The sequence below is a fragment of the Ursus americanus genome, chromosome 12, assembly GCF_024610735.1.
Source record: "Ursus americanus isolate L20-20 chromosome 12, mUrsAme1.1.p, whole genome shotgun sequence".
Lineage (NCBI taxonomy): Eukaryota > Metazoa > Chordata > Mammalia > Carnivora > Ursidae > Ursus > Ursus americanus.
The window spans coordinates 19,709,828-19,730,511 of NC_142138.1; the positions used below are offsets into that span (position 1 = coordinate 19,709,828).

The 20,684-nt window shown below is 45.2% G+C and overlaps 1 long non-coding RNA gene across 2 annotated transcripts; it reads left to right on the forward strand.

The window, feature by feature from the left end:
* The first annotated feature begins 214 nt into the window (after positions 1 to 214).
* Positions 215 to 19,667, forward strand: LOC148109152 (uncharacterized). 2 transcript variants are annotated; one of them, XR_015726257.1, is made up of 3 exons: positions 215 to 2,031; positions 7,876 to 8,100; positions 10,469 to 19,667. It is a non-coding gene; the product is annotated as an uncharacterized LOC148109152 (long non-coding RNA). The 2 variants fall into 2 exon arrangements; XR_015726258.1 differs by lacking the exon at positions 215 to 2,031 and adding an exon at positions 2,154 to 2,555.
* Positions 19,668 to 20,684: the final 1,017 nt, after the last annotated feature.

Here is a 20,684-nt window from a genome sequence, read left to right on the forward strand (position 1 = left end):
GGCTATGTGATGGAGATGAGACACAGTAGAGGAGAACGACAGTGAGCCATCAGAGCGGATGCGTGTGGAGCAGTGGCATGCCATTGGCCCAGCACTGGGCAATGACTCATACTGTGTATTGTTTCCTGGGGCTGCTATAACAACGGGCCACAAGCCTATGCTTTTTTTTTTTTTTTAAGATTTTATTTATTTATTTGACAGAGAGAGAGAGAACAAGCAGGGGGAGCAGCAGGCAGAGGGAGAGGGAGAGGCAGGGCTCCTGCTGAGAGAGGAGCCCGATGTGGGGCTCGATCCCAGGACCCTGGGATCATGACGTGAGCTGAAGGCAGACACTCAACCGACTGAGCCACCCAGGTGCCTCCAGCCTATGCTTTAAAAACAACAGAAATGTATTCTCTCACAGTCTGGTCTGGCAGGGCAAAAGTCTGAAACCAAGGTGTCAGTGGGGCTGCACTTCCTCTGGAGGCTCTAGGGAAGAAAACTTCCTTGCCTCTCTCATCTTCTGGGGGCTGCCATCTTTCCTTGGCTTGTGGCCACATCACTCCAGTCTCTGTCCCTGTGGTCACACTGCTTTCTCCTCTGTGCCAAATATCCTTTTTTCTCTGTCTTACAAAGACACTTGCAATTGCTCTTAGGGCCCTCTTGTATAATCCAGAATAATCTCTCCGTCTCGAGATCTTTAATCTACTTATATCTGCAAAGCCAAGGCAGCCATCATTATGCCCTGCTTTGTTACAACAACCTCAGGGGACTAACAGACACGGAACGTGTGTGGGAGGGCCCAAGCCTCTGTCTTCGACCCTCGCTCTTCTCTAACGAGGTGGCATCATCCAGTTCCTTGGCTTCAAACTGTCCATAAACCAATAAATTCCAAATTTGTGTCTCCTGCCCTAGCCTCTCCCTGGAACTTCAAGCTTGTATATCCCACTGTCCACTTGTCATTTACTCAAGTGTTCTTTAGGTCTTTCAAATTAGTGTGGTTCAAACTAAAATCTCGATTCCCTTGTACTATTGTGACATTATTATTTCTTCCCTGGTATGATGCTTAATTTTATGTGTCAACTTAAGGAGGCCACTGGGTGCCCAGATATTTAGTCAGACATTATGTCTGGGTGTTTCTGGAGGAGACAAACATTTTAATCAGTGGACTGAATAAAGCAGATGGCCCTGTCCAATGTGGGTGGCCCTCATCCAGTCTCCTGAAGGCCTGAATAGAATAAAAGTCTGGGTAAGAAAGAATTCTTTCTCTTGTTGCACCCCTGAAAGCAAGATGCTGTCACCCACAGGTGTCCTGGACTCATCTGTGAGAATGTTGCTGCAGCTCTTTTTCTTGATATTCCTGCCCAAACTGTCATGGTCAGATCCAGAAACATGGCCTCAGTGTGTGCCGCCAGTGTTTCCATCAGGATGAGAACAGTATCGGCTTTATCAGGACCAAGTGATCTGCCTTGAACAGATCGTCTAAGACATTGACCTGATGCAAGAAACAATGCTAGCTCTCCATACATTAAGCAACAACAACAAATTTAAATAATTCATTGGTTATAGAAATCCCCTTTTTATTTTTATTTTTTTTAAGGTTTTATGTATTTATTTGATAGAGAGAGTAAGGGAGAACAGCAGGGGAACAGTAGAAGAGAGAGGGAGAAGCAGGCTCCCCACTGAGCAGGGAGTCCAATGTGGGGCTCAATCCCAGGACCCTGGGATCATGAACTGAGCCGAAGGCAGACACTAAACCATCTGAGCCACCCAGGTGACCCAGAAATCCCCTTTCTAAAGGTTAGTGTTATTTTCTCAGTGGATTCATCTTCAAAATATGTGGCTTATTTTCCCTCAATATATAAAAGTATTTATCCTGGAAAAAAAAAGAGAGAGAGAGAGAATTCTTTCTTTCTGCTTGACTGTCTTCCAACAGGGACATCAGTCTTTTCTTCCTTTGGACTTGGACTCGGACTAGAACTCCACCATCAGCTCTCCTGGGTCCCCAGCTTGCCAACAGCAGATATTGGACTTCTCAGCCTCCATAATCATGTGAGCCAATTCCTTATAGTGAATTGCTCTATCTCTCTCTCTATGTATATTTATACATCTGTATCTATGTCTATCTATTTCTATCTGCCTATCTGTCATTTCTCTCCCCCCCCCCCCTCTCTCTCTCTCTCTCTCTCTCTCCCTCTCTCTCTCTGTATGTATCTCCTGTTGATTCTCTTTCTCTGGAGAACCCAGACTGGTGCACTTGGTTTTTCCCATCTCAATAAATCATCCCCGGGCATCCATATGCCCAAGCCAAATACCATTATCCTTCAGTTCTTTCTCTCCAGTGCAGCTAAGAGTACCATCAACTTGGTCTCAGAAACACATGCTGAACTCTGCACTTTTCTCTTCTCCACGAGTACCAGCACAGCCCGAGCCCGCGCCCCAGAGTACCGCGGTGGCTTCCGTTCCACAGTGCTGCTCCTGCTTCTGCCTCTGCCTGGTTCTCCACACAGCAGTCAAAGTGAACTCTTAAGAACAAAGTCACCACACATCACTCCTCTGTTTAAAACCCTCTAAAGGTATCATGACATACTTAGAATAAACTCCAGACTTCTAGCCCTACCCCATAAAGCCACATGGTCTCCCCTGTCGGCCCCTTCAACCCTCCACCCTGTCCTCTCTGGATTCCTCACATGTCTAATTTCCTTTTGGACTGACTCTTTGCACTAGCTGTTTCCTCTTTCCAATATCCCCTCCATCTCCAGCCCCCCTGCCAATATTCTCTTGAGGCAAATGCTGCCACCTCAGAGAAGCTTTCCGTGGCCAGTCACTCTGAAGTAGCTAGTTACTATCCCATTACCATATTGCAGTTGTCAGCATGGATAGCATTTGTTACTAGCAAAGAATTTTACTATCTTTTTGTTTATTCATTTCTTTCTTTATTGCCTTCCCCTTATCAGGGTATCAACTGCAGGAGAAAGAAACAAGATCTGTCTTGTTCACTACTCTATATCCAGTTCCTAAAACAATACCGGGGCCATGGTGGGCATGGGACAAACATTTATTAAATGACTGACTCATGGCTTTGAGAGGCATGGTATGTTCATGTCTCTTTGAAGCATGTGGATAGATCAACCCAGTTAAAAACAAATATTAGGTTAGACGTACATTGGCTCCTGGCACATAGTTGATATGTATAGAAACACTTCCAGTGCCCCATATCACATCTCCTTAGCTTGCTTCTGATTTCAGCTGTAGCTATGGTGGGCACTTCTGTGGTGGGCAAAGCTGATTACTGAGCTGTTCTTAGGGCTTTTGCAAAGAACAGAGAAGGGAAGAGAAAGGAAGGGAAAAAAGGGAAGGAAAGGGAGGGGTAGGGAAGTGATGGAAAGAAAAGGAAGGGAAAAGAAAGGGGAAGAGATGAGAGGAAAAAGAAAAAGGCACAGACAGAGTCCAAAAGAGCTAGGAAAGTCATGCTTCTGGGGCTACATTCAACACAGGGAGTGGAAATTGATGGATAAAAGGCCTTTGATCTTCTGGGGCGCCTGACTGACTCAGTCTGTAGAGCATGCAACTCTTGATCTCGGGGTTGGAAATTCAAGCCCCATGTTGAGGCTTAAGAGATTATTTAAAAAAAGAAAAAAAATCTAAAAAAAAAAAATGGCCTCGCATCCTCCAGTGGGACTATCCTGAGGTGTATTCTTCACAATTCCTCAGGGAGTTTCCAGCAGAACTGGACCAGAGCTGCCCACAGAAGAAACTAGCTCACACCCTCTATTAGTGATTCGTCCTTCTCTGTCTTCCTCCCCACTTCCCTCACTGCCTCCTGCTCTCTTTCTCACCTCCCAAATACACTTCCTGCTTCAAAATCCTTGTCCTAGGCTCTCTTTCAGGGGCTCCCAAATTAAGGTAGCGCTTCATAGTTCTTGAGCACATGAATGGTTCAATCATGGTAGACAATTCCAAAGCAACGTAAGAACCATTCCCCACCACAGTCTTAGAAAATATCATTAACAGCTATGCTCAACTGCCCACATACCTTGTAGATTATATATTTTTGTGTTTCTCCCTTTTGTAAAAAAATAGGTACTCATTTATGTGGAAAACATCCATTTATAAAAGGGTAACAGATCGGCATTCTTAATTTTCCAAGGTGTAGTCTGTCTCATGGAACTCATTTGACTGTTAAATTCTAATTATTCTAGTCTGGGTGACCTCGACCAAAACACTTCACTTTTGTCACCCCGTATGTAAAATGAATGGGCTAGATACCTACTTTCTGAGGTGTATTTCAGTTCTGAGGTTCTGGAGGTCTATATCCAAACTAGGTAATACTTGCTGAGGGCAAACACAGTCCTGCTTGGAGGTGGGGCACACCTCCTACAGCCGGAGGAAGTGGCACCACAAGGCTAATGGAGCTTAAGCTTCAGACTCCTTCACTTGCCCTGGCTCCCCACAAGGCCCTGAGAAGGACCCTCACCATGTGCTCACAGAGTCATGTGCTTTTGTAAAATGTGTAATAGTAATACAGTTTCTTCCTGTTTTTCTTGAAGAAGCCCCCCACCCCCAAGTTTTACAAGCTTCCAGCTGTACAAGCCTTTTTCTGTCCATGGCCATGTCCTTGTCCTGTGCTTTGGGCAATTCTGTTGTGGCTCCACACTGTGACCTCCCTCTAGCTGCCACGGCCACTGGGCTGTGTGGAGAGATGTGATCCTTTCCTACTCGTAAGCCACAGATTTGCCATGAAAGTAAACAATGGGTACCTTCAGATTTCAAAATGGCTGTACCTTTGAAGTCTCTGAGCGTGAAGTCCCTGCACTGCTGAGCTGTGTTTGGATTTTAGAAGCTGAGTGGGTTGAGATTTTGTTTTCTGGCCTGTCATGTGTTTGTTTAGAAGCCTTAATTAGCATACTTTAATCTAGACTACTTCTGTCTCCCTGAAAATGGTTTAACAAATGGTCGGTTTAGCTTATTAGGTAGGCTCCTGGCCACAAAAATTTCCCATATTAATCAGCCTTGGGGTATTTATTCATTTTTAACATTTACTTATCATTTATTAAATGCCAGACACTGTGTTAGGAGCTATATATGCATTGGTGCATTTATTCCTCTGGAGAATGCTATAAGGTATTATCCTTATACAGATGAAGAAACCAAGGCCCAGAGAGGTTAAGAAAATTACCCCAAGTCATACAGCTAGGAAATGGTGAAATGCAAGTTCAAGCCAAAGTCTTTAACAGATTATACAGATGAAGAAACCAAGGCCCAGAGAGGTTAAGAAAATTACCCCAAGTCACACAGCTAGGAAATGGTGAAATGCAAGTTCAAGCCAAAGTCTTTAATCTTAACTACTGCACCATCTTAACTCTAAAGACAAGTGAAACCCTCTGGAAAATATGTCCACAGACTCTTTGAGGTGACACATTTGAGGGACAGCATTGGTTTTCAAGCTAAGATATTGATATGCTTATTAAGAATCACTCCCATTTTTGTATTCATGGTTTGTAAGTGGCTATCATGCCATGTATGCAGTGACATCTATCCATCCATTCCTTCACCTGCCTGTCTGCCCATCCATCCTTTCCTTTATCCATCCACCTGCCCACCTACCTGTTCATCCACTCATCCACCTACCCACCTACCTATCCACTCACCCATCCATCCGTCCACCCATCCATCCATCTGTCCATCCGTCCATCCATCCATCCATCCATCCACTTACTCACTCATCTGTCCATCCACCCATCCTACAGTCCTCCATGTACCAGGACCTCTTCTAGGTGCTGGCCTGCCATGACACATTGCCTTTCATATTGTTTCCCACATTCAGAAGGACTTCCCTCTTCCTCTCTTCCTCTCTATTCGGCACTTACATTCAGTTTAAGTCCCTCATCATCCTTGAAGTCTTCTTTCATTTCATTAATCCAAACAAGCACAGTATCACTCTGGATTGATGTAATATTAAAGAACCCAAGAGTCAGAATTTGACAGACATGGGCTCAAATCCCAGTTCTGCCCCCTCCATAACTATGTGAGCAAATTGCTCCTTCTGAGTCTCTGGCTTCCTCATTGTAAATTGTACACCCAAGAATAGTAATAATGATAATAGTAATAATCTACCTCATAAGGTGGTTGGAAGATTAAACAAGGAGCTGAATGTAAGTTATATAGTAGGCAGTAGATGCTTAATGCAAGTTAGTTCCTCTTCTCTCCCTACTGCCCCTTCCCCTCTAAAAATTGGACCAAAAAAATTGAATGAAAGGTCTGTACTACACCTGACTCAGATTCAGGCTGTTAATTAATTGTTTAATGTGTGTAAATCATTTCCCTGGTAAGAAGCTGATTAATCCCTCAAATAGGACACATCTTCTGCATCTTTAACATCATCTCCGCATGTGGGGTTTGCATACGGTGCTAAGGGCATAGTGAACACGCCATCGTTGTCAGGTCAAATTCAAGTCAGTGTTTCACCCACTTCTCTCAGTTGTCAAGAAAAAAAAGTCAGGAAGCTGCCCAGAAGGTTCTTGAGGCCCCCACCTCAGGCCAGAGCTCCCACATGCATGCTTGCTCTGAATCCCTGTGTTCACGTCCTGGGATTCTTGCCATCATTATGGTTCTTGCCAGATTGTTCTGACAGCAGTATAGATCCCATCCAGGGTCTGGAGAAGGGGTAGGGGTGAGGTGGAGAGAAAGGCAGACCCTGAAGCCATGTCCTATGTCTCCTTGACATGCGTTGGCATCTCGCCCTAGAGCCCCAAAGCTCCTGCCAACCAGGGTCTCTTCATGCCAGAACTAAGGACACCAAAGGGAAGGCAGAGCACCGTGCAGGCAAATGGAGCGGATTCAAGGAGCAGGCCAGCCAGCGGCCAGCCAGGACGCTGATCTACACAAGGGACAAAATTAGCAAAATAAAGTTGCGTCTGCTTCTACCAAGGCAGATGACATCTATCATTGGGAATGAAAAATGCTCCTTGCTATCCCCTGCCAATCACCATTGAGTTTTTGTGAAAGTCACCATTAGTCATAATTTAATGAGGTTCTGAAAACCTTTGAATGCTTAGTGCTATTTACTGGGAACTTATGACTTATTTTATCATCTAAATTTAAAAATCCTTTAAAGTGCCTCCTTAAGAAGTCCACTTCAGGAAGGCAGCAAAGAAAACCGAAGAGAGAATCAGAAATTGTGAAAGGGGGAAATTTTTGACAAAGTTTCCTGAATATTGATTCTGCTTCAGACCTCGTCATTAAGTTGTTTCTATAAATAGTATTTATTCATAGGAAATCCGTATTTGTTCATAATATTTATCCGTAGGAAATTGCAAGGCCCACTTAACGACTGGTGAGTAAGTAATCAGAGAATAATGATTTGAAAGCACAGCAAGTGATTGCTGTGTGAGTGTGCCCCCAAGGGCAGGGATGTGAGCTGTGTGCAGTCGGGCTTGATTGGCGTTTTCCCAGAGGCCAACTCCAACAGCAGGAAAATGTAGACAGTTTATTTAGGAGGTGATCCCAGCACCAGGAGGCGGGTGGGAAGGCCAGACAGGAAAGGGAAGGCAGTTTTATCATCTACTAGCTGTTGGCCTTGGACACTTGTTAAACTCTCAACCTTAGTTCTCATTTATACGTGGAGCTAATTCCCACCTCGTGGTTCTGTGAGAATGAAATGAGAGAATTTATGTAAGGGACTTTCCACTGTTGCATGTAATAGAGCTAAATATGTGGCTGGTATCTTTCCCAGACTTGGCCGTTGGGCTCTCCTCAGTGAACGGAGCAGCTGGCAGAGTGGCTGGCACAGAGCAGGTGCATGAGAAGTATTGTTGAATTTAAATAATCATTTGTTTTCTCCCGATGTCAATTAACTCATCACCTTATCTCCTTCTTCTTACACTTTTTAAAAAGGGGAGCGTGGAGCCCTATGCGGGACTTAAACTCATGACCCTGAGATCAAGACCTGAGCTGAGATCAAGAGTAGGACGCTTAACTGACTGAGCCACCCAGTCGCCCTTCACCTTATCTCCTTTCATCCAAGAATCGTTGGAGTTTACTTCCAATGTCCTGAATTGAAAAAATGCTGCTAGAACTTAGGCTGGAGACATATTTACTGATCTTGTATCCAGTACTGTGGTAAGCACTTTCTATGTGTAATATTATTTAATCCTAAGAACAGAGTATTAGATTGCACCATATGGAATTGTCATTTCTTTAGGTCAAAATGGTTAAATATCAACAATTTCATATGCTCCTACCCTATGCATGGGTTAAGTCTTATTGTTATTCTCATTATATAGATGAGAAATCTGAGATTTGAGAGGGTAACTGAAGCATGATCTCAGATCCGTGCTTCTCAAATTGTACTGTGAATATGAATCATTGGGGACTTCCTTACAGTGTGGATTCTGACTCAGTAGGTCTGGGGAGAGGCAGGTTCTGCATTTCTCCCAGTTCCCAGGTGGTGCCTGTTGGTCTGTGGACCACACACTTTGGGTAGCAAGGAATAGATAATTACTGACTTGAGTTTACCTGATCCCTAAAGGACCCCTAGAGCTGAGATGGAGATCAGGTTAGGAAACTACCAAACAAGCATCTTCTACTACATTAACTTTTTATACAGGGACTTTCCTTGCATTCAACTTTATTGAGTGCTTACTATGCATTGTGCATGTGCCAGACACCCATTTGTGGATCAGAAGACTGACTTCCTTCCTTCCTTTTTCTTTTTCTCCTTCTCTTTTTTGATTTCTCTTTTCCTTTTGATTACTATTGTATTAGTTGAAATTTTAACAGAACTGACTAACAGCAACTGACTCTCGTTTCATTGAGTCAAAAGAAGAATCGATTGCAAGACTATGTGGGCTCACAGAATTCCCAGAAAATCTGGGGGACCATGCTTGGAATAGAGGCTAGAAGCAAGACAGCTCCAGAGGGCCAAGAAGCCAGAACCCCACCCCCCACTGTTTATCAAGAGCTGTGGCTCTTTCACTGCCTTCTGATGCAGATATGACCTCTCCAGCCAAAGTTACCCCTCTGCTCCCCACAATAGCTGCTACTAAAAGAATTTTAAGGACCATTCACTTTTCCACCATCCCTTCAGGAGTCCAAGTCAAGGGCAAGAGTGATCAGTTGGCTGATCTTGAGCTATATACTAGGACAATGGCTGCCAGGGACCAGGAGAAGGCAGGGCTCTGCACCTCGCAGGCTGCTCTAGCAGGCCGTCCCCTAATAGACAGAGGACTGATGCTGGACAACCTGGCCTACAAATGTCCACCACAGCTATGCAAGGCTAGTCTCCTTCTGGAACAGAGAAAATGCCTCAGCTGCTGTGCAGTTACTGAAAACCTCAAGGAAAAAAAGTGGAAAGTACAGCCTGTGAACCTGAGAGCCTAATGACCACAATTTAAACACTACCAAGCTTTTCATTCTGCTCAGCTACAGGAGAAAGGGAGGAAGGAAAAACAGGGATTTCACCCCAATTTTAGAATCTGCTGATGAAAATTCTGAAGCTGAAGTTGATGACTAAATGATTCTGTAAACCAAATGTGGCTCTCTGCAGCTCACCATGAGCTGAGAGGCTTAGACAGTGCCCTTCCCTCCTTCCTCCCTCCTTCCCTCCCTTCCTCTCGTGCTTTCATTCGTTTATGCGCATATGTATGTGATAAACTTTTATTGAGTACTTCTATGTGTCAGGTGCTGTGCTAGACACAGAGGAAACAAAGATGAACAAAATGGAATTCCTCAGAAGGAGCTCTGAGCAATGAGAATTTAGGATATGATCATGATCAACTGAAAGTAGGAGTCATTATGCAGCTAGTGCTGGAGGGCTCTGAGAATGGGGGAAAGCTTTTTGTTTAAGTGAGAGAAACTCCTTTGCTTCTGGTTGGCAGATTTGCTATTAAAAGCAAAATGTTTTTAGCTGCAAAGTCATCGGGCCGTTTTCAAGGCAAGAAGCTCCCAGCTCTAACCTTACAGAGCAAGTCACCCTCCATCTGTCACCAGTAGGGGGCGACAACACGGCGGCTTAAAGCTGGTTCTGGAGAAGGAACGCTACAGGAAACATCTAACCTCCTCATGTAGGAGCTGGAAAAATAAAGTCTGGCAATAATATATATATATATACATATATATATATATTTTTTTTTCCTCTCATAGAAAGCTGTTTCAAACCTTTACAGTCTGTTCTCAGGGAGTATGTCTTTATGTTAGTGAAAGAGGAAATTCACATAAAGATATCAGGTCCCGTGGAAAATCAGTGGGATTTAGGCTCTAATAACAAGAATCCAGAGACCAAAAGATGTTCCTCAGTGTTCAGGTCTAATCTGTCCTTATGTACCAATTGAGCAGCAATATTTAGAGAGGAACTATTTGGTGGTGTTCTAGGGACCAGGGTGGAATTCAAAGGAGGCAACCCACCTTCAAAGGAAATATAAATATCAAGATTTTTGAAAATTGAGATATCACGATAACTGAATATTTTTATTCTGGGATCTACTCACAGGATATGAAAAGTCGATGGGATCTACCACCGCTTCTGCTGCTGTGTAGCTTTGGATTGCTGCCTTCCACAGACTTCTCCGGACTCAAGAAGATGCAAGATTTATTTCCATCGCTGAGTTGTCTCATTCACCAATCAATTAACCAATAGGTCGTAAGCAGCTATGCGTTGGCGGCAGTTGATTGGGCCCTGAGATCTCCAACGCATTTTCTCTATCCAGAAGTCACCTGCAATCCAGCTAGAGTAAAATGTGGGAGCAGACGGGCTATTTAATGACAACAGAAAGAGCCAAATGGGTGCTTGAGTGGACCGTCAGGACCACAGAAGACTGGCTAGCCCAGGGAGGTCTGCGGGCGCGCTCGGTATGCTGCGCTGGGGGCTGACTGACCCAATGTAAGTCCTCACTCACCTCACAGGGAAGCCAGTGGGGCTCTAGAGACAGAGTACTGGCTTTGATCCTGGAAACAGCTCCTCATCTCCTTGGAAACTTGGACAAGTTCATCTCTCGGAGCCTCAGTTTTCTTATCAGTTAAGTGGGAATTATAATAACAGGGCTGACTTCATAGGGTTGTTGTGTGGATAATTCAGGCAATCCATGAAAGATGTTAGTCCAGCTTCTGGTACATGATTAGCTTTATTATCTTGATGGTGCCTCAGTTTCCTTTTCTGTAAACTGCCGATGACAATGACCCATGTTTCACAGGGCCGTTGTAAGGATTAAGTGTAATAAAGGATGTAAATTGCTAAGCATGGTTCTTGGCACATAATAAGTATTCAAGCACTACTGCTAGTGTAAGAGAAAGATCACTTCATGCCAAGAGAGTCAAGGAGGGCTTCCTGGAGGAAGAGAGCCTTGAAGGATAGTCTTTGGAAAGAATAGAGAAGGAGGCATTCTAGGCAGGGCACAGACATCTAAGCAAGGCTTGGAGGTGGGAATATAAAGGGTGTGCTCAGTAAAGGGTAAGGTCTCTGAATGGAGCATCTGATCAAATCAGAAACCCAGAAAGACCGTTAGACTCAGCGATGGCCACACTGCGGCAACCAAAGATGTGGCTGGCTCCTGAGACAAATCACTTTAATAAAGCCACTTCCCTCTCTGGGCCTCAGCTCCTGGGCTGGAAAGATTGGACAGGAATAATTCCTCATCAGGGACTCCTCCAGTGCTAACATTCTCCATCTGATTTCAAGTTTGTTCCACAGTGGATTAAGATAAATACGTGAGCATACATGTTTACACAATCCCAGAGGACGTTGAAATTCACGTGGAATGTCCGTGCTTACACCAGGAGGCAAAGTTTCCTTAGAGTCTCTCATTCATTCTTTCATTCCTCCATCCATCTAGTCATCCATCAAACACTTACTGAGCACCTACTATGTGCAAAACACTGTTCTAGATGCGAGGCTTTCTTTCTAAAACCAGGATCTGACCATGTCACAGCCCAGCTTAGATACTTTCAATGACTTCCCATTGCTAAGTGCAAATTCCAGGTCACATAAGCCAGGTAGTCGCCCACCTGCATGCTTTTCTTTATGCAGTTTCCCCTCTCTGCATTGCTCCTTCTCGTGATCCAGACACTTTTGAGATGTCCCCTCCTCTCTGAAGTTGTCAGCAAGGCTGCCTTGGTTCCTCTCCCTCCCCCAGGCTGGCATCGTGCTCTCTCCTCTGTGCTCACACAGCACTTTGTATCACCTCTGTTACTGTACTTGTGGCCTTTTACTTTAATTCATTGTTTGGGTGGCTTTCTCTCCTGGATTTTTAATTCCAGGAGGCAGGAACAGTGTTTTATTCCTTTGTAACCTCCGCACCTAGCATCCTGCCTGGCACAGGGGACATAATTAAGTCTTTGATGAATTTGCTTATTGAGACTTTGGAAGTGGTTGAGAAGGGTGATATGAATAGTAGTGACAATAACAGTAACTCTCTTATATCATGTATTTCTCACATGCCAACTCTTAGCCAAGAGCTGTAGATCCATGATCTGTTTGGTTTTAGTCCCCACAATGCCCTGTGAGGTTGTGGGATGAAGACTGGTGAGGGGCACAGTGCCTCTGGAGTCGGAGAGGCTGGGGTATGAGTTTCACCTCCATGAGTGCCTGGCACACCCCTGCACTTTGTGCCCGGTGTGAGGGGGCTTGGCTAAGGAGGCAAGAGGAGCTAAATGCCCTCTCTGTTTGCCACACCAAGCTCTTGGGATCAGGGCTGCATCTGCCTAGAGGAAAGGTCCTCCTTTTCCAAATGTGAAGAAAAGACACCCTATGGGTATGCACTGGCCTCACCTGGCCCCGCCTCTTGCCAGCAGTGGCCTTGCACACATTTCTTAACTCAGTTTTTGCCTTGATTCCTTATCTCTAGAATGGGGGCATAGCACCCCAACCTCAGGGGATCTTGTTAGGGTGAAGCGGGATAACACGTGTGATATGCTGACACCTGTCTGACATTTGTATTCAGTAAGTGTTAGTTATTGTTGCTATTATTAATGGTAATAGCCCTATTTTCCAAACAAGAGAATTTCAAGAGAAAAGAGTTGGCAGAGAGAAGAACGTAAGGGCATTCCACCATTTAGGGGCATGAGAAGGGACCAGGAAAGAGAAGGGTTGAAAATGTTGAGCAAGAGTGAGTTAGAGGAGAGGCCGGTCAGGTGTCAAGTGCTTCCGAGAGATTAAGCGAGGAGAGGCTGAGAAAAATCCCCTGGACTTGACAGTTAGAGGTCATTAGTGACCTTTGCGTGGAAGTGTCAGGACAGCAGCAGGAGAGGAAGCCAGACTGCTGTGGGTTAAGGAATCAATGAGTGATAAAGGTAGAAATAGTAACTCCGGCCTCTTCACTAGAAATCAGGTCGTGAAGGGTCAGAGACATAGGTCGGTCGTCTTAGTGAGATACAGGCTGGATAAACAGCCCTCTCTTACATATTTTATTTAGGGATAGAAGCATCCCCTTCAAAGGGCCAGATCAACGGCGCTCTTGAAGAGCATGGGCCACCCCCTCCGCCTGAACCCTCAATCTGTTTGGAGCATCTGGCAATCTGTGCAGACTTCTGGGATGACAAGGAGGATGACGGGCCTCAACTACGCAGCGTCTAGGTGGGACTCTCTTTTCTCTAAAGAGAGTTAAATGAATTTTTTTTTTTGGCAGAGGACAGTCAATAAGATGCAGGTGCGAAACAGACGACAGGATGGGATCCATCAGCCACGTCGATGGAGCCATCCTCTGGGGTGGTTGGATGGGGAAAGCAAGGGTGAAGACACATAGACAAGTCAAGGATGTAGCAGAAGGCAGTTGACGGATTCTCTGGCTGGCCTGTCTTCCCGGGAACAAGAAGAGGTGAAGTCCCCTGAGAAAGTGAGGAATACAAGGTGCAGGGCAGTGCATCTGTCAGGATAGAATAGATGCTGTAACAGGCAGTCCCTGAGTTTTTTTTGGCTCAGGAGAGGCCTTTGTTTTGTGCAGTGATGAGGGACTCAGGCTCCACACATTTTATGGCTTTCCCCATTTTGTGGCTCCTGTAGGATCTCAGAGTCCTGTTCTGGACCTTCTGCATCTGCTGGCAAACCCAAGAAGAGAGAAAGACCGTGGAGGATTGCGTAGGAGACTTGATAGGCCACTCTGGGAAGTGTTGCACATCACTTTGCCCACGTTCCATTGGCCAAACCTCAATCACATGGCCATTCCTAACTGCAAGGGAGGCTGGGAAATAGTAGATGCTGTGCATAATACGGTCTTGTCTGTACTTCCAGTGCCTAGCACATTGCCTAAAATAGCGTGGATGCCCAGTAAGTGCCACTGAATAAATACAGAGATGAACGTTATCTTATTCGCTCCTCATCACTATTCTACCTGCGCCTTGCTTCAGGTTCAAAGACCATATAGACCCAGTTGCCTAAATATGAGCTAAAGGGTGGGCTTTTACTTAGAGTTATTCCTCCTGTGATGCTGATATATTGCAGGGATCCATTCATAATTAGTACCAGGATGTTTGCTACCTGCATTAGGCCTGAGGTATGTAGTTAATGAATCTGGCAGAGGGATGCTGACTTGTTGTCGGAAAGATAACGATCAAGGTCTTTCTTCCAAAGCCCAGTGTTATAGCAAGTTGAGTTAATCAGCCAGAAAAATGTATTAACTAAGCCCTGAGCTCTAGTTTCCAATCCAAATATGAGCTAACCAGCCCAACGTTTTGCTAACCAGATTTCGGCTGAGCTATCCAGCACCATGATAAACTAGCCAGTCCCAAGATGAGTAGACAGGTCACTGAGATAACCACCCTCCAGTTAAGCTAACTAGTTTGAAATCAAACTATTTGTCCTGAAGTTACCACTGAATCAACTATATCTTACAGAAAATGTTTAAAACCCAGGGCTGGGATTATCTTCTCCATGACCTTTATAATGGCCCCTTTTATGGATAACATGAGCTCTAGAGAGGGAAGGAAAGCTGGTGATATGAGTCATAACTTCCTTAAAGGACAAATAAAGGGCTCCTTATCAGGCTGGCAAAGTTTGCCTGCAAGAAGAGCATGACGTGGTACCATGGCGGGCAGGGAATGCCAGGGATATTTTTATAAACGACTCCAGAGATATCAACAATGTGGGGCTGGTTCAGAGATTCCCATATTTGCAGATGATATTCCATTAACAAGGGTGCCTGCAAATGAGAGTGAGTGCCAACAAGCCCAAGAAGGAAGAAGGAAGCAGAGGCAGATGGTTATAAAACAAGTGTTTCAGACTTGGGGAGACACAGAAGTTGGGCCGACCTCTCTGAGTCAGCCAGCCCAGCTGGCTGGGCAGCTGGGTGCTGGGTTGGTGTGGAGGGAGAAGGTGCCCAGGGCCAGAAGCCCTGCCCAGACTGAAAGGATAAAAGGATGAGGGCTCTGATGGCAAAGAGCTGGGCATCCCCTTCAAAGGGCCAGATCAGCCGAGCCCTTAGGGAACTCGGATCCTCCTCCCCTACCTGAACTCCAGACTGCCTGGAGAATATGGCCATCTCCCCAGATCCCTGGGATGGCAAGAAAGACGATTTGCCTCAACTACCTCCAGACAGGATTTCGTTGAACTGCTCATGATAAAGTAACTTATTTCAAAGCAACAGTTGTGGTGTCCTGCTTGGAAAGAGGTCAACCTTTGGAGTCGGTGGGTTCTAATCCCCCCAATTGCCTCGTAATAACTCTGTGGCCTTGGGCAATTCATCCAGAATCTCTAGGTCTCACTTTTCTCTTCTCTCAAATAGTAATGTAATCCTATTTTGCAGTTTAGTGAGGATTTAATGAGATTGTTCATGGAAACAGCCTAACCCACTGTCTAGAAACAGTAGGTACTTAATATAAATGTTCCTTTCCCTTCCTTTCAAGCCTCACTCTTTGGTCCTTGGACTAGGCCCAGTCCTTCCCTCGTCACAGTGGAGACCTGGGCTGGCCTGTTGCATCACTCATACAGGGCCCACCCTGACCGGCTTGCCCCGGCCATGCATAGCGCCTGTCTGCCTGTCAGGGATTCCAACTGCTCCCTGGCTATGATCAAGACTCAGGCCCAATCTACTTCTCTGATTCTTGGGAAGTACAGGCAGGCAGGATACTGGCAGGCAGGCAATCAAGACTGGGAACCTCTGCCAGATTTCACATAAAGAACCAGAGCCCATCTCACGGATAAATGCAGAAGTGGCTCAGCCCCTCATGCCTATATCTAATGATGTTCAAATTAATGTCCAGTTCTGCAGATGAACTGCGGAGCTAAAACACTGTCATTATCTAAAGGTGGACTAAAGTTTACACCGCGTAATGTACAAGAGCCGAGCTGGTGTGAATGGGAATACATTCATAGGTTACTAGGAAGTGTTTTGCATTCTCGAGTTAGGTCGGGATGGTGTTGGTTGTGGTCTAGGTCATCCTTTGCACATGCAAGATTCTGGGCTACTGTTTATTACAAGGTAGGGGGATCTTTGGATAACCTTTCCTAGCACTCCCAGGGATGCTTATATAAATTTTGGGAACCCCATTCTTCCCCCTTGACTCCATCTGCTATCCCTCTTCAATCTCTCACTCTGCTCCAGCAATCTTTGTCTTCCTACTTGAAAACTCCAAGCACTGCCACCAGAGACTTATTTCTAATCTTCCTCCTGTCTGGAATTCTCTTCCCTCACCTCCTTCAGGACTCACCTTATCAGAGCCTCTTACTGACCACCCTTTATAAAATGGCAACCCATCCCATCATCTTCTATTTCCTTATCATGATGATTTTTTCTCTTAGAGCCTAGCGTCAGACCTATTACTTGTGTGTATCATCTGTCTGCCCCACACTGAGTGCAAGCTCCATGAAGAGAGAATTTCATTTTGTTTGCTGCTGTCTTCTCAGTTTCCTAGAACTGCCAGGCCCCTAGTAGGCTGTTGATAAATACTTGGTGGAAGGATATTGAACTTCACCTTCAATTTGGTCTTTTTTCCCCTAAGATTTATTTACTTTAGAGAGAGAGTGAGTGGAGGGAGTGGCAGAGGGAGAGAATTTCAAGAAGACTCCCTGTGGAGCAGGGAGCCTTATGTAGGGCTCTATCTCACAACACTGAGATCATGACCTGAGCCGAAACTGAGAGTTGAACACTTAACCGACTAAGCCACCCAGGCACCCCTGGTCTTTTGTCAATATGGTGAATTAAGTAGAACATCATAAGTCACATTATACAGATGAAGAAACGGAAGTTCAGAGAAGTTAAGTGACGTGCTCTGTGCCACCAACTAGTTAGAGACAGGGTCAGAACCAGAACCAAGATACCCCGAGTTTCAATCTGATGTGTGGCTGAGAGTCACTTGTGTCTCCTTACTTCCTCAGCATGTTGCATTGCCTGCAAGACCACCCTTAAGTGGAGCCCTGATGCCATTTAAACTTGATTGGATTTGCTCATGGACTTGTCAGAAGCTGGAATTTAGAGGTAATAAGCAGGGCCTAGGGTTTTTTAGTAAAAACCACTTCTCAGTTCCCCCAGCCTCTACTCTGAACTCTGTTTATTCCAGGTCTAATGCAGAAAATATACACACTAAAAAACAAATTAAAAATAAACGATAAGTGAGTTAGAAACTGCCCAGGGCTGTCAGGAATTCATGCTCCATGCTATGTGGGTTTTGAGTAAATATTTGCTTTGCAAGTCAAGGAGCAATACGTATTTACTGAGGCAGTCTCCGGCTGAAGGGCACATATGCTGGTTTTGGGAGTTGGCACAATTTCTCCAGGGAAGTGTGCACACAGGCCTAAACACCATGGCGTTCTGCAAAGAGGAGGCAACTTGGCATTGGGAGGCCTGGCTTCTGGTCTGAGCTCTGCCCCCTCTCTTGTTGAGGAAAGTGGGACAACTTATCGCCTCTCTTGAGCCTTTTGTTTTTAGTAGCATCTCTGACTTCAAGAGTGAATATCAATAATTTTTTGATCAGTGAGTGACTCAGAGGAGAGAGAACCTTAGCTCTCTCTTTTTTTGTCTATTCCACTGAGTCAACTCTTTTCTCTCTTCATTTTTTTCCCAATTCAAGCATCTCTTTTTCAAAGACCTTGCAACCAGTGCCAAAACCTTCCGAGGGCTTTTGCTCTGTTCTTCAACAAAAACTCGTACCTGTGCCCAGGACCATCAGGGCTTGTGGAGTAAGTGGTTGTCTACGTGGGGTGACGTGAGGGGGCTAGGTGCTGAGACACATTTATTCTGCAACTATTTATTGACCTTTTGCCACAGGGACACACTAGGAAACAAAACTCAGACCTCACCCTCATGAAAGCTTAAGGTCTGCTGATGGAAAAATAGTTAACGAATCAGGCACATTTCAGGCTCCCATGACACAGCTATATAGGAAGCTGTATTTGCAGGAGGGCTAACTAACTTGGACCTGTTAACCTTAAAAAATAAAACTGCCAGTTATTTATGAGCAAAAAAGGTTTTATTCCAGAGTAGCGGAGAATTACAGTGCGGTACAAACCAGCTACAACAAAGCCATAGACAAATCTACAGTACAAAGGCGAGGATCCCTTTTTTATAGAGGAAGAGGGGAACTTACAAAGGCTGCTATAAATAAAAAATCCATTGGAGTAAACTGGGAGTTTGAAGTATACTGTTTTTTCATTGGCTGAGCAGTGAGAGGCTCTCATTGTCTGGGCTGTTGCAGGGGGAGGAGGAAAAGCTTTCTTCCTCCTGCCGGGATAGTAAAGTGCAAACCACAACGCAGGTGGTATCCTCGCTTCCTATTGGGTCTGCAATTAAGGATGTGTGTAGGGAGTGAGAGCTCCCCCTTCTGGCCTCCTGACTCCACTCTAAACGAGTTTCCTTTTCGTAAACTTGTTTTGAGAGGGAAGCTTCTCAAAGTAAGACCTTCTAAAACCTTCGCAAAGTAAATGACATGTAAACCAAGATGTGAAATTTGGAGAGGAGAAGTTATTCAGGCAAAGGTAAGGAAAAGGTACAAGTGTTCCAGGCGGAGGGCATATAAGTGTGTGTAAATAAAGGAGCCAGGGTGGGGGTCTGTGTCCAGGGGGGCTGAGTGGCTAAGAAGAGAGTGTGAGCGGTGGAGGGACAGGCGATGAAGTCCGAGAGGGAGAGGAACTTGCCCAGAACTTTACGAGCCACTTGAAAGAGTTTGGATTTTGGGCCTAAGGTAGTGAGGAGTTTCTGGAGCTGGGGTGTGATTCAGATTTGCATTTTAGGAAGACAGCTCTCCCCGCAGTTGGTGCATCTCCCTCTGGAAGGAGGCAAGGCTGGAGGGCCAGATATGGCCTAAGAGGAAGAATGGTGCAGAAGAATCTTTTAACTCCAAGAGCCAGGTACAGTCGTTGGAACTTTTAGAACAAATTTTGGCTCCTGTCCTTTCTCAGACCCCCGTTGTTCCTTTTTTCCATGGGCCACAGCATTCTCAAATTTGATTTCAATAAATTCTGGGGCTTTTGTCACATTAAAGCAATGGAATCCAACCCGTTTGAGCATGACAACCCTTGGTTAATGTAAGACTTCCCCCTGGCCCCCCACGTCACAGCCTTGTGGGTTTTGTATCTGTTAATTGAGAAAATACCTGAGGAACAAAGCCCTCAGTAGATGCATGCACACTTGAGAATTTTGCCTGTGTGTATGTGGGAGCCAGTATTTAGCTAGTCTATTGACATGGCTGTTGCAACATATGGATCCCTAGAGCCATCTGAAAGAAGTCTGCATTCCCCCGAGGGATTGGGAACCACTGCCCTGGAACATGTGCATTAAAAAGCCACATAGACATCTGTCCCCAGAGTGCAGTGCATGGCTGCCTTCTCTGTAAACCGTGGGGTGCATAAACTCAGCGGGTTCTAATTGCACAGGGCATGCCATATTGTTGCCCGATGTAATGTCAATTTTTATTTATTTGTGTTTGTGAAAAGCAGGGCTGATTAGACCACTTAAAACTACACAGGCTAGTTAGAGCCAGGCTGGCGTTAGTGATTTCAGCTGCCCTCTCTAAAGTCATCAGTGCTCCCAGCCCTCGGCCTCCCTCTGAGAATGTAAACTTGGGGCCTTGTGCTATCATGATTTCTATTTCATCCTGACTCTTATAAACTACCATATAAAAAGCAGCCGCTGAAGGTTTTTTTTTTTTTCTTCAATTTCATTTTGAGGCTTGGAAAATCACAAAATAAAAATAGCCCTGAGAGTGGAAAGTTTGGGGGAGTTTGTTTAGCTTTCTTTGAAATGCACTTTGTGAAGGAATAAGTAAGTCATAAGATCCCTCTTTGTGGAGTGCTTTACAGTTAAAATAATTTTTTCACATCCCTTTCTTCCTGTTTGATTCTCATGGAGACCGTATGAGGTGTGGATTATTACTCCCCTTCATTTTGCAAATGAGACAGAAGCTCCAGGAGAATCAAAATCTGGCCTGGGCCAGGATTATGTGACCGGGTAATGGCAGCATCAGTCCAGGTGGACCCTTGCCCCAAATCCAGGCCTCCCCCTGCACTCCTCAGTCTCTCCAAAAGTTCCCTCACCCAGGCCCAGCTTATGCCTTCCTCCTTCCTCAGAGCCATTCTCATGAAGGGTAAGTGTCCAGACCATGTATGGACAAGCAAGGCTCGGTGCTGGACCTGGGTCTCTCTTCCCATTAAGGGGACTACTACTCGGTATAACATTTACTTAGAGACCATCTGAGTCCCCTCAAGGGTGGCCAGCTCTTGGAACGCAGGGCCTTTTTGCCTTTGTCATCTCTGTGTCCTTCGGGCCCAGAGCAGGGTCTAGTAC